Source organism: Myotis yumanensis, unplaced genomic scaffold (genome assembly GCF_028538775.1).
Source record: "Myotis yumanensis isolate MYYU_CA2020_CCGP unplaced genomic scaffold, mMyoYum1.0.hap1 SCAF_10, whole genome shotgun sequence".
NCBI lineage: Eukaryota > Metazoa > Chordata > Mammalia > Chiroptera > Vespertilionidae > Myotis > Myotis yumanensis.
The window spans coordinates 67,940,587-67,949,551 of NW_027223761.1; the positions used below are offsets into that span (position 1 = coordinate 67,940,587).

The window sequence follows — 8,965 nt, forward strand, 5'->3', positions numbered from 1 at the left end:
GAAATGCAACAGAGGTTTCTACTTTACTAAAAGTGGACTATGAGTCACATGTGTATATATATATTTTAATAGAGCAACTTCAAAGAAAACTACACAAAACCATACACGTAAAAGCTCTACAATTAAATCAAGAAGGCCCCCTAAACATGTTCAAATAACCCACGGAAAGGCAAGAAATCATAAACTGAGGAATGACACACAGAAGAAGCAAACAGAAAACAAATAATGAAATAGAAGACTTTGGCCTTAATACATCAGTTACTTTAACTGTAAACGGTCTCAATCAGCCATGGGCAAACTCCGGCCCACAGGCCTGATCCGGCCTGTTTGAAATGAATAAAACTAAAAAAAAAAAAAAAAAAAAAAAAAAAGACCGTACCCTTTTATGTAATGATGTTTACTTTGAATTTATATTAGTTCACACAAACACTCCATTCATGCTTTTGTTCCGGCCCTCCGGTCCAGTTTAAGAACCCATTGTGGCCCTCGAGTCAAAAAGTTTGCCCACCCCGGTCTAAATACACCAATTAAGAAAAAGAGATTACTCTTCAGTTGCCTAAGAAGAAGGAATGAATGATTTTGGCAATTTCCATCAGACCAACTATCACATTGTTAATTTATTGGTCTCTGATCTCTGTCGTGTAACTTAAGTTTTAATTTCATTATGTGTTTATGATATTATTCCATTTAACTAATACCCAAAATTCACATCAGACAATCAATCATGTTGCCTTGGCTCTGTAACTTTTACATGCTTCTCCAACTGGGACTTATTTAAATAAGCAACAAGTCCTAACATTTCAAAGTAAAAATGAAAAAAAAAAATCTAGCCTGAAAATTCTTAAACGTGAACAAGTGAGTTTCCAAGGGTAAATCAACTGGTAATTTTTGGAGCACTGAGCAATTTCTATGTTCCTTCTTTCCCCTAACATATCAGTGCAGGATAGCATATCAAAATTGTCAAATGCAGCCCCTGATATGGGATTCTAACTTAGCAACACCACTTAGAGAAATTATATTTATTTGATTGAAAGGGCTCATCCATCTGCTATCCTGGGTACGGGGGACTCCCAGTGCCCCCAGAGAACCATGGAATATTAAGGACATTTTCATGAAAGAAAGATTGAATTCAAAAAAAAAAAAGAAAGAAAGAAAAGAAAAATAACAAAATAAAAATAAAAAGGGGGGAATTTGCCCCAAGCTAGTCCATCCTTGCTGCTCGACACAGTCGCTGCAGGGAAGAAACATCTGCACAGCATATGTTTCAAGGGACCTGGCTTATATGGCATAATGTTCTTAATATGATGGCTCCCCTTTGCACTATGTGTTTTCACCAAGGTCACCTGTCCGAGAGAAAGATTGCTTCCCCAGGTGGGGATTTTTATCAGTAAAACCCCTTAAACTAAGTGCCAGGTGGGGATTTAATCGCTTTAACTACAAACAATCACCCTTAAGCCACATAATCTTTACTCCCTGGAATGGAGAGAACAAACGCCCCTAACCTTAGGAATAGAACTTGATGGGATAAAAATCAACTGGTATATATACAGATGCAACCAGACAGTTATCTCAGAACCTGGCTGGAGGACCCAGACAGAACTTGGCTGGAGATCCTGGCCAGGCTGCTGATCGACTGAACGCTGTCTCCGTGACATTCCTTCTTCGCCAACTCCGTCCACACCTTTGGGAACCCCTGGACTTGCTGGGGTTGGACCCCAACAATTGGAGACTGCTGCGGGGTGGGATCTTGGGGAGCTGACATGCCTCGGTATGCGCAGCTGGTCATGGGCCCCGCAGGCAGCGGGAAGAGTACTTACTGCGCCACCATGGTCCAGCACTGTGAAGCCCTCAATCCGTCTGTCCAGGTTGTGAACCTTGATCCTGCAGCAGAACACTTCAACTACTCCGTAATGGCTGACATCCGGGAACTGATCGAGGTGGATGACGTGATGGAGGATGATTCTCTGCGGTTCGGTCCCAATGGAGGATTGGTGTTTTGCATGGAGTACTTCGCCAATCATTTTGACTGGCTACGGAACTGTCTTGGTCACGTAGAGGATGACTACATCCTTTTTGACTGTCCAGGTCAGATCGAGTTGTATACGCATCTGCCTGTGATGAAACAACTGGTCCAGCAGCTAGAACAGTGGGAGTTCCGAGTCTGTGGAGTTTTTCTGGTCGATTCACAGTTTATGGTGGAATCTTTTAAGTTTATTTCTGGTGTCTTGGCGGCCTTGAGTGCAATGATCTCTCTAGAAATTCCACAAGTTAACATCATGACGAAAATGGACCTGCTGAGTAAGAAAGCTAAGAAGGAAATTGAGAAGTTTCTAGATCCAGACATGTATTCTTTATTAGATGATTCCCCAAGTAACTTAAGAAGCAAAAAATTCAAAAAATTGACTAATGCTATATGTGGACTGATTGACGACTACAGCATGGTTCGATTTTTGCCTTATGATCAGTCAGATGAAGAAAGCATGAACATTGTATTATAGCATATTGATTTTGCCATTCAGTATGGAGAAGATTTGGCATTTAAAGAACCAAAGGAACATGAAGATGAGTCGTCTTCTATGTTTGATGAATATTTTCAAGAACTTCAGAATGAATAAAGAGTTTATTGACATGTAAATGTATATATGCAAAGAGCTTGTGGTTGTTTCCAGATCTTAGCTATGGTGAATTGTGCTGCTATGAACATTTGGGTGCATATATTCTTTCTGACTGGTGCTTCTGGTTTCCTGGGATATATTCCTAGAAGTGTGAACACAGGGTCAAATTGGAGCTCCATTTTTAGTTTTCTGAGGAAACTCCATACTGTCTTCCAGAGTGGACGCACCAGTCTGCAGACTCACCAGCAGTGCACCAGTGTTCCTTTTTCTCCACATCCTCTCCAGCACTTGTCGTTTGTGGATTTGCTGAGGATAGCCATTCTGACAGGTGTGAGATGGTACCTCATTGTTGTTTTGATTTGCATTTCTCAGATGATTAGTGACTTTTGACCAAGTTTTCCTATGTCTTTGGCTTTCTCAATGTCCTGGTTTGAAAGGTGTCTATTTAAGTCCTTTGACCATTTTTTGATTGGATTGTTTATCTACCTTTTGTTAAGTTGTATGAGTTCCCTATAAATTTTGGAAATTAGGCCCTTATCAGATACAACATTGGCAAATATGTTTTCCCACGCAGTGGGCTTTCTTGTTGTTTTCTTAATGGTTTCTTTTGCTGTGCAGGAGCTTTTTATTTTGATGTAGTCCCATTTGTTTATCATCTCTTTAGTTTCTAATGCTCTAGGAGCTGTATCGGTGAAGAAATTGCTTCAGCATATGTCTAAGATTTTGTAGCCTTGGGTTCTTCTGGTATTTTTATGGTTTCCCATCGTACATTTAAGTCTTTTATCCATTTTGAGTTTATTTTTGTGTAGGTGTAAGTTGGTGGTCTAGTTTCATTTTCTTGCATGAATCTGTCCAATTTTCCCAACACCATTTATTGAAGAGACTATCTTGACTCCATTGTGTGTTCTTGCCTCCTTTGTCAAATATTAATTGAGCATATTGGTTTGGGCTGATTTCTGGGCTCTCTATTTTATTCGTTTGATCTATATATCTGATCTTGTGCCAATACCAGGCAGTTTTGAGGACAGTGGCTTTGTTATACAGCTTGATATCTGGTATTGAGATCCCACCTACTTTGTTCTTTCTCGGGATCCCTGCAGCTATTCCAGGTCTTTTTTTATTCCAGATGAATTTTTGGAGAGTTCGTTCTAGGCCTGTGAAATATGCCATTGGTATTTTAATGGGAAGTGCGTTGAATTTATAGATTGCTTTGGGTAGTATGGACATTTTAATGATGTTGATTCTACCAATCCATGAACACGGTATGTTCTTCCAACTGTTTATGTCTTCCTCTATCTCTTTTTTCAGTATCCTTTAGTTTTCTGAGTAGAGGTCTTTTACCTCCTTAGTTAAGTTTATTCCTAGGTAGCTTAATTTTTTTGGTGCGATGGTAAATGGGATTGATTTTTTTAGTCTCTCTTTCTATAAGTTCAGTATTGTTGTATACAAATGCCATTGATTTCTTGGTGTTAATTTTGTATCCTGCTACATTGCTGAATTCATTTATTAAGTCTAATAGTTTTCTGATGGAGTCTTTAGGGTTTTTTATGTATAATATCATGTCGTCTGCAAATAAGGACAGTTTTACTTCTTCTTTTCCAATTTGGATGCCTTTTATTTCTTTTTCTTGTCTAATTGCAATGGTTAATATTTCCAGTACTATATCTAACAGGAGTGGTGAGAGTGGGCATCCCTGTCTTGTTCCTTTTCTTAGGGGAAATGGTGTTAGTTTTTGTCCATTGAGTATGATGTTGGCTGTGTGTTTGTCATATATGGCTTTTATTATGTTGAGGCATGATCCTTCTGTTCCCACCTTGCCTAGAGTTTTTATCAAAAATGGGTGTTGGATTTTGTCAAATGCTTTTTCTGCTTCAATTGATATAACTATGTGGTTTTTTTCTTTCAATATTTGTTTATGTGATGTATCACATGTATTGATTTGTTTATATTGTACCATCCTTGCTTTCCTGGGATAAATCCTACTTGGTCATGGTGTATGATCTTTCTGATGTACTACTGTTTCCAATTTGCTAAGATTTTGTTGAGGATTTTGGCATCTATGTTCATGAGGGATATTGGCCTGTAATTCTCTTTCATTGTGTTGTCTTTACCTGGTTTTGGTATTAGGGTGATGCTGGCTTCATAGAATGAGCTTGGAAGTGTTCCTTCCTCTTAAATTTTTTGTAGTAATCTGAGGAGGATAGGTTTTAGTTCTTCCTTGAATGTTTGGTAAAACTCCCCTGTGAAGCCCTGTCCTGGGCTTTTGTTTGCTGGAAGCTTTCTGATGACTGCTTCAATTTCTTCCATTGTTATTGGCCTGTTGAGATTTTTAGATTCTTAGTGATTGAGTTATGGAATGTTGTATTTTTCTAGGAATAAAATTGCCCCAAACTAGGAAATCCCAAACATCTGCAGAACTTGAACAGAAGTTTGTCCTTCTTTTAAAGTAAGTGAACCTTACTTAAAACCACAACCACAAATGTAAATTTCGTCACACTGCACATCATGCCCCAACAGTGACTTGCTGTGGGGGTCTTTTTGGTTTGTTTTTTTTTGTTGTTGTTTTGTTGTTGTTGTTGTTTGTTTGTTTGTTTGTTTGTTTTTTTTTACCAATAAAGGTTGAGGTGGAAAACCCAAAGGAGTTCAAAATTAATCACAAGCTATCAAAATGAGAGTGCTTTGACAGTTTCTAAGAATGCACCTAAAATTAGTCACCGAGCAAAATATAATGAGAATAGAAGTCAGGAAAATGGTGACTTAGCCAGGCAGTCTGGAGGGGGCCGGTGGGAGACTTTTCATCGCTGCCTTTCAATTTTATTAGATTGTGATCAAGAGGGTTCTCAGTATGTTAATTCTGTGGAATTGTTATTGATCTTTATTTTGTGGTCTTATATTGATATGATTTTGTAAATGTTTCCTACGTATTTAAGAGCATTTTCCATTTGTTATGTGGTTGTAGGTTACCTGATCAAAGTTGTTACAGTTATTCAAACTTTCATCGTATTTAACTTTCTCCTCTGATTGATTATCTATCAGGTTCTGAGAAAATGATATTAATTACTGCTAATCTAGGGTGGGTTCTCTTTTTGAATATTTGTGTAGGTTCACTTACTCCTGTATTTTTAGCACACTCCTTTATTTTTAACATCCTAATCGGCTTAAGGACTTGAGTTTCCTTTTTACTTTGCTTTAAAATGTGGCCGACTCCAAGTGAAAGGATTAAGGAGGCCTCCTCCCAAGATCGCATTGGATGGGCAATGAGGAGATTACTATGGCCCGGGTATAAAGTCAGGCCCAAGAGGATGTGGGTTGCATTTGAAAGCCAGCTCTGGAGTGGATACTGTCTCCCTGGATCTTGCATTACCTTCACCTGGAATTGGGATTTGGGGCCCTGCGTGCCCCATACAGGGAATCCAATTCATAATCTGGGGAGTTCATCTGGAGACCTCCTGGATGATGGATCGATGCTCAACCCTTCACCACACCTGCCAGGCTGAAAAACACAGTTTAAAAGTCCATACTTTTGGCCTGGAACACGGAGGTGAGACCCGGAGCCAGAGGGGCTGTGGAGGTGCAGGCTGTGGCTGCAGCGGCTGCAGAGGCATGGGGAGCCTTGGAGGCAGCGGTGGCGCTTTGGAGGCGCCCATGGCGAGTTGGAGGCAGAGGCGGCCATGGCAAAGCAATAGGACTCCGTGGAGTGCCCCTATTTGTGATGAGGTGACCAAATATGAGGTGCTCACTAAGATCGGCCAAGGCACTTTTGGGGAGGTGTTTAAGGCAAAGCATCGCCTGACCGGCCAAAAGGTGGCTCTGAAGAAAGTCCTGCTGGAGAACCAGAAGGAGGGGTTCCCCATTACGGCCTTGCGGGAAATCAAGATCCTCCAGCTTCTAAAACATGAGAACGTGATCGACTTGATTGAGATCTGTCGAGCCAAAGCTTCCCCCTATAACCGCCGCAAAGGCAGTATATACCTGGTGTTGGACTTCTGCCAGCATGACCTTGCAGGGCTGCTGAGCAACGTGTTAGTCAGGTTCACGCTGTCTGAGATCAAGAAGGTCATGCAGATGCTGCTCAATGGCCTGTACTACATCCATAGGAACAAGATCCTGCACAGGGACTTGAAGCCAGCCAACGTGCTCATCACCCGAGACGGGGTCCTGAAACTGGCAGACTTTGGGCTGGCCAGGGCCTTCAGTCTGGCCAAGAACAGCCAGCCCAACCGCTATACCAACCGTGTGGTGACACTCTGGTACCGGCCCCCGGAGCTATTGCTCGGGGAGCGGGACTACGGCCCCCCCATTGACCTGTGGGGGGCTGGATGCATCATGGCGGAGATGTGGACCCGCAGCCCTATCATGCAGGGCAACACAGAGCAGCACCAGCTTGCCCTCATCAGCCAGCTCTGTGGCTCCATCACCCCTGAGGTGTGGCCAAATGTGCACAAGTACGAGCTGTTTGAGAAACTGGAGCTAGTGAAGGGCCAGAAGCGGAAGGTGAAGGATCGGCTGAAGGCCTATGTGCGCGACCCCTATGCACTGGACCTCATCGACAAGTTGCTGGTGCTGGACCCTGAGCAGCGCATCGACAGCGACGAGGCCCTGAACCATGACTTCTTCTGGTCTGACCCCATGCCCTCAGACCTCAAGGGCATGCTCTCCACCCACCAGACATCCATGTTCCAGTACCTGGTGCCACCACGCGTCAAGGGCTGCCAGGTCACCCAGCCTTCCACTCACCAGAGCCGCAATCCCACCAATCCCAACCAGACGGAGTTCGAGCGTGTCTACTGAGTGGTGGCGCTGCTGCTGCTTTTCCTGAGGGCTCTGTCTTCTGCTCTGTGACTCCCGCTGTGGAGACAATGGGGCATTTGAGTTTTTTCTCCAGTGCGTATTTCGTCTTGGCATGCATATAAGCCAAAGCAATGGACATGGACAACAGGGGGATGAAAGCATGAGTGGGGGTGAAGGGGTTGATGAGGGGGGTGAGGACACATTTGTAATTCCTTAACTAATAAAGAATGTAAAGATAAAAATAGGCAATTTTTATGCGAATTGTGATGTATAATAAAAATATTTTGGGTTTTCATCCCTGTTTCTGGCACAGAGCTCCTAAAACCCTTGGGAATTCGAGAGGAGTCAAATTAACCTCTGAACGCGAACTTCAGCCCAAGGACCCCAGTGGTTTTCAGGATTACACTCCGCTCCCAACCCCTGCCCACTCGGAAAGAGGACCACTTATACCAGGAACCAGGGGAGGGAGTGCAACTCCGCCCCTTTCACAGGTTGGCTCTGCAGCACACCCTCGCTTTCCTAAGAGCTGAGAGCTACACAGGTCTTTTTTGTTATATTAATGAGGTGACTTTCAGAATGCCCCTTGGTAACCAAAAGATGGGAACTAGTCACCCAGAAACCAACCTTGTGATGAGAGGGTTGGAAGCCCCAACCCACACTCCAACCCCATCTCCTGGGGGGAAAGAGGGGCTGGAGAGCCAATCAATTCCACCGGCCACCGACTCAATTATTCATGATTATGGAACAAAACCTCCCTAAAACCCAAAAAGGACAGCGTTTGGGGAGCTTTCTGATTGGTGAAGAAATGGAGGTGTTGGGAGTGTGTGTGGTGATGCTCCTCACCTGGCCCCACGACTTGCTCTGTGCACCTCTCCATCTGGCTGTTCCTGAGCTGTAACTGTTCGGTGTGACCCAATTGTGGAAATCAACACCCCCTCCCGGGGACCTGACCTTTGGAGCACTTCACAACGGATTTCCCTTTTGCTCAGACCACTGTTCCACTTGCTAAGGCCATTATCTCTCCCTCAGGACCTGCCCAGGGAATGCTCCACCCAGAAAAATCCCCCCTAGAGTCTACTAAAACCTCTGACTCCCTGTCCCTGCATGTTGGCCTCAATTTGGGGCACAGCCTATCCAGTTTTCCAGATGACCTTATAAATTCATAAGTCTTTACCCCTCTTAGCTGCTTGCATTCCTCCTTTGGCGACACTCACAATCACGTTTTATAGTAAACCGGTAACATGGTAAGTGAAACGTTCTCTGAATTCTGTGAGGTGTTCTAACAAATTAATAAAACCGAAGGAGGTGGCCACGAACCCCTGATTTATAGCCAATGAGTCAGAAGTTCCTGGGGCAATAGGATTTCAATTTATGAATTTTTACTTTCTTCCTGCCCTGTCCCCATTTGTTCATGACTTGCCATTTTCCCCGTCACTTTGCTCAACTACGTAAAATACAGCAACATTTGTGATTGCATTTTGCAGTAATGCTGCGTTTTCCTCCAGGGCATTGGGAAGGAAGGTGCTAGAACCCAGAGTTAAGAAGGGAGGGATATTTGA

At 43.1% G+C, this 8,965-nt stretch overlaps 2 pseudogenes; both read left to right on the plus strand.

Annotated features, from left to right (window-relative positions):
- Window positions 1–1,755: 1,755 nt before the first annotated feature.
- On the plus strand, window positions 1,756–2,607 carry LOC139018271 (GPN-loop GTPase 3 pseudogene; annotated as a pseudogene).
- A 3,679-nt stretch (window positions 2,608–6,286) lies between these two features.
- Window positions 6,287–7,406, plus strand: LOC139018272 (cyclin-dependent kinase 9 pseudogene; annotated as a pseudogene).
- The last annotated feature ends 1,559 nt before the right edge of the window (window positions 7,407–8,965 follow it).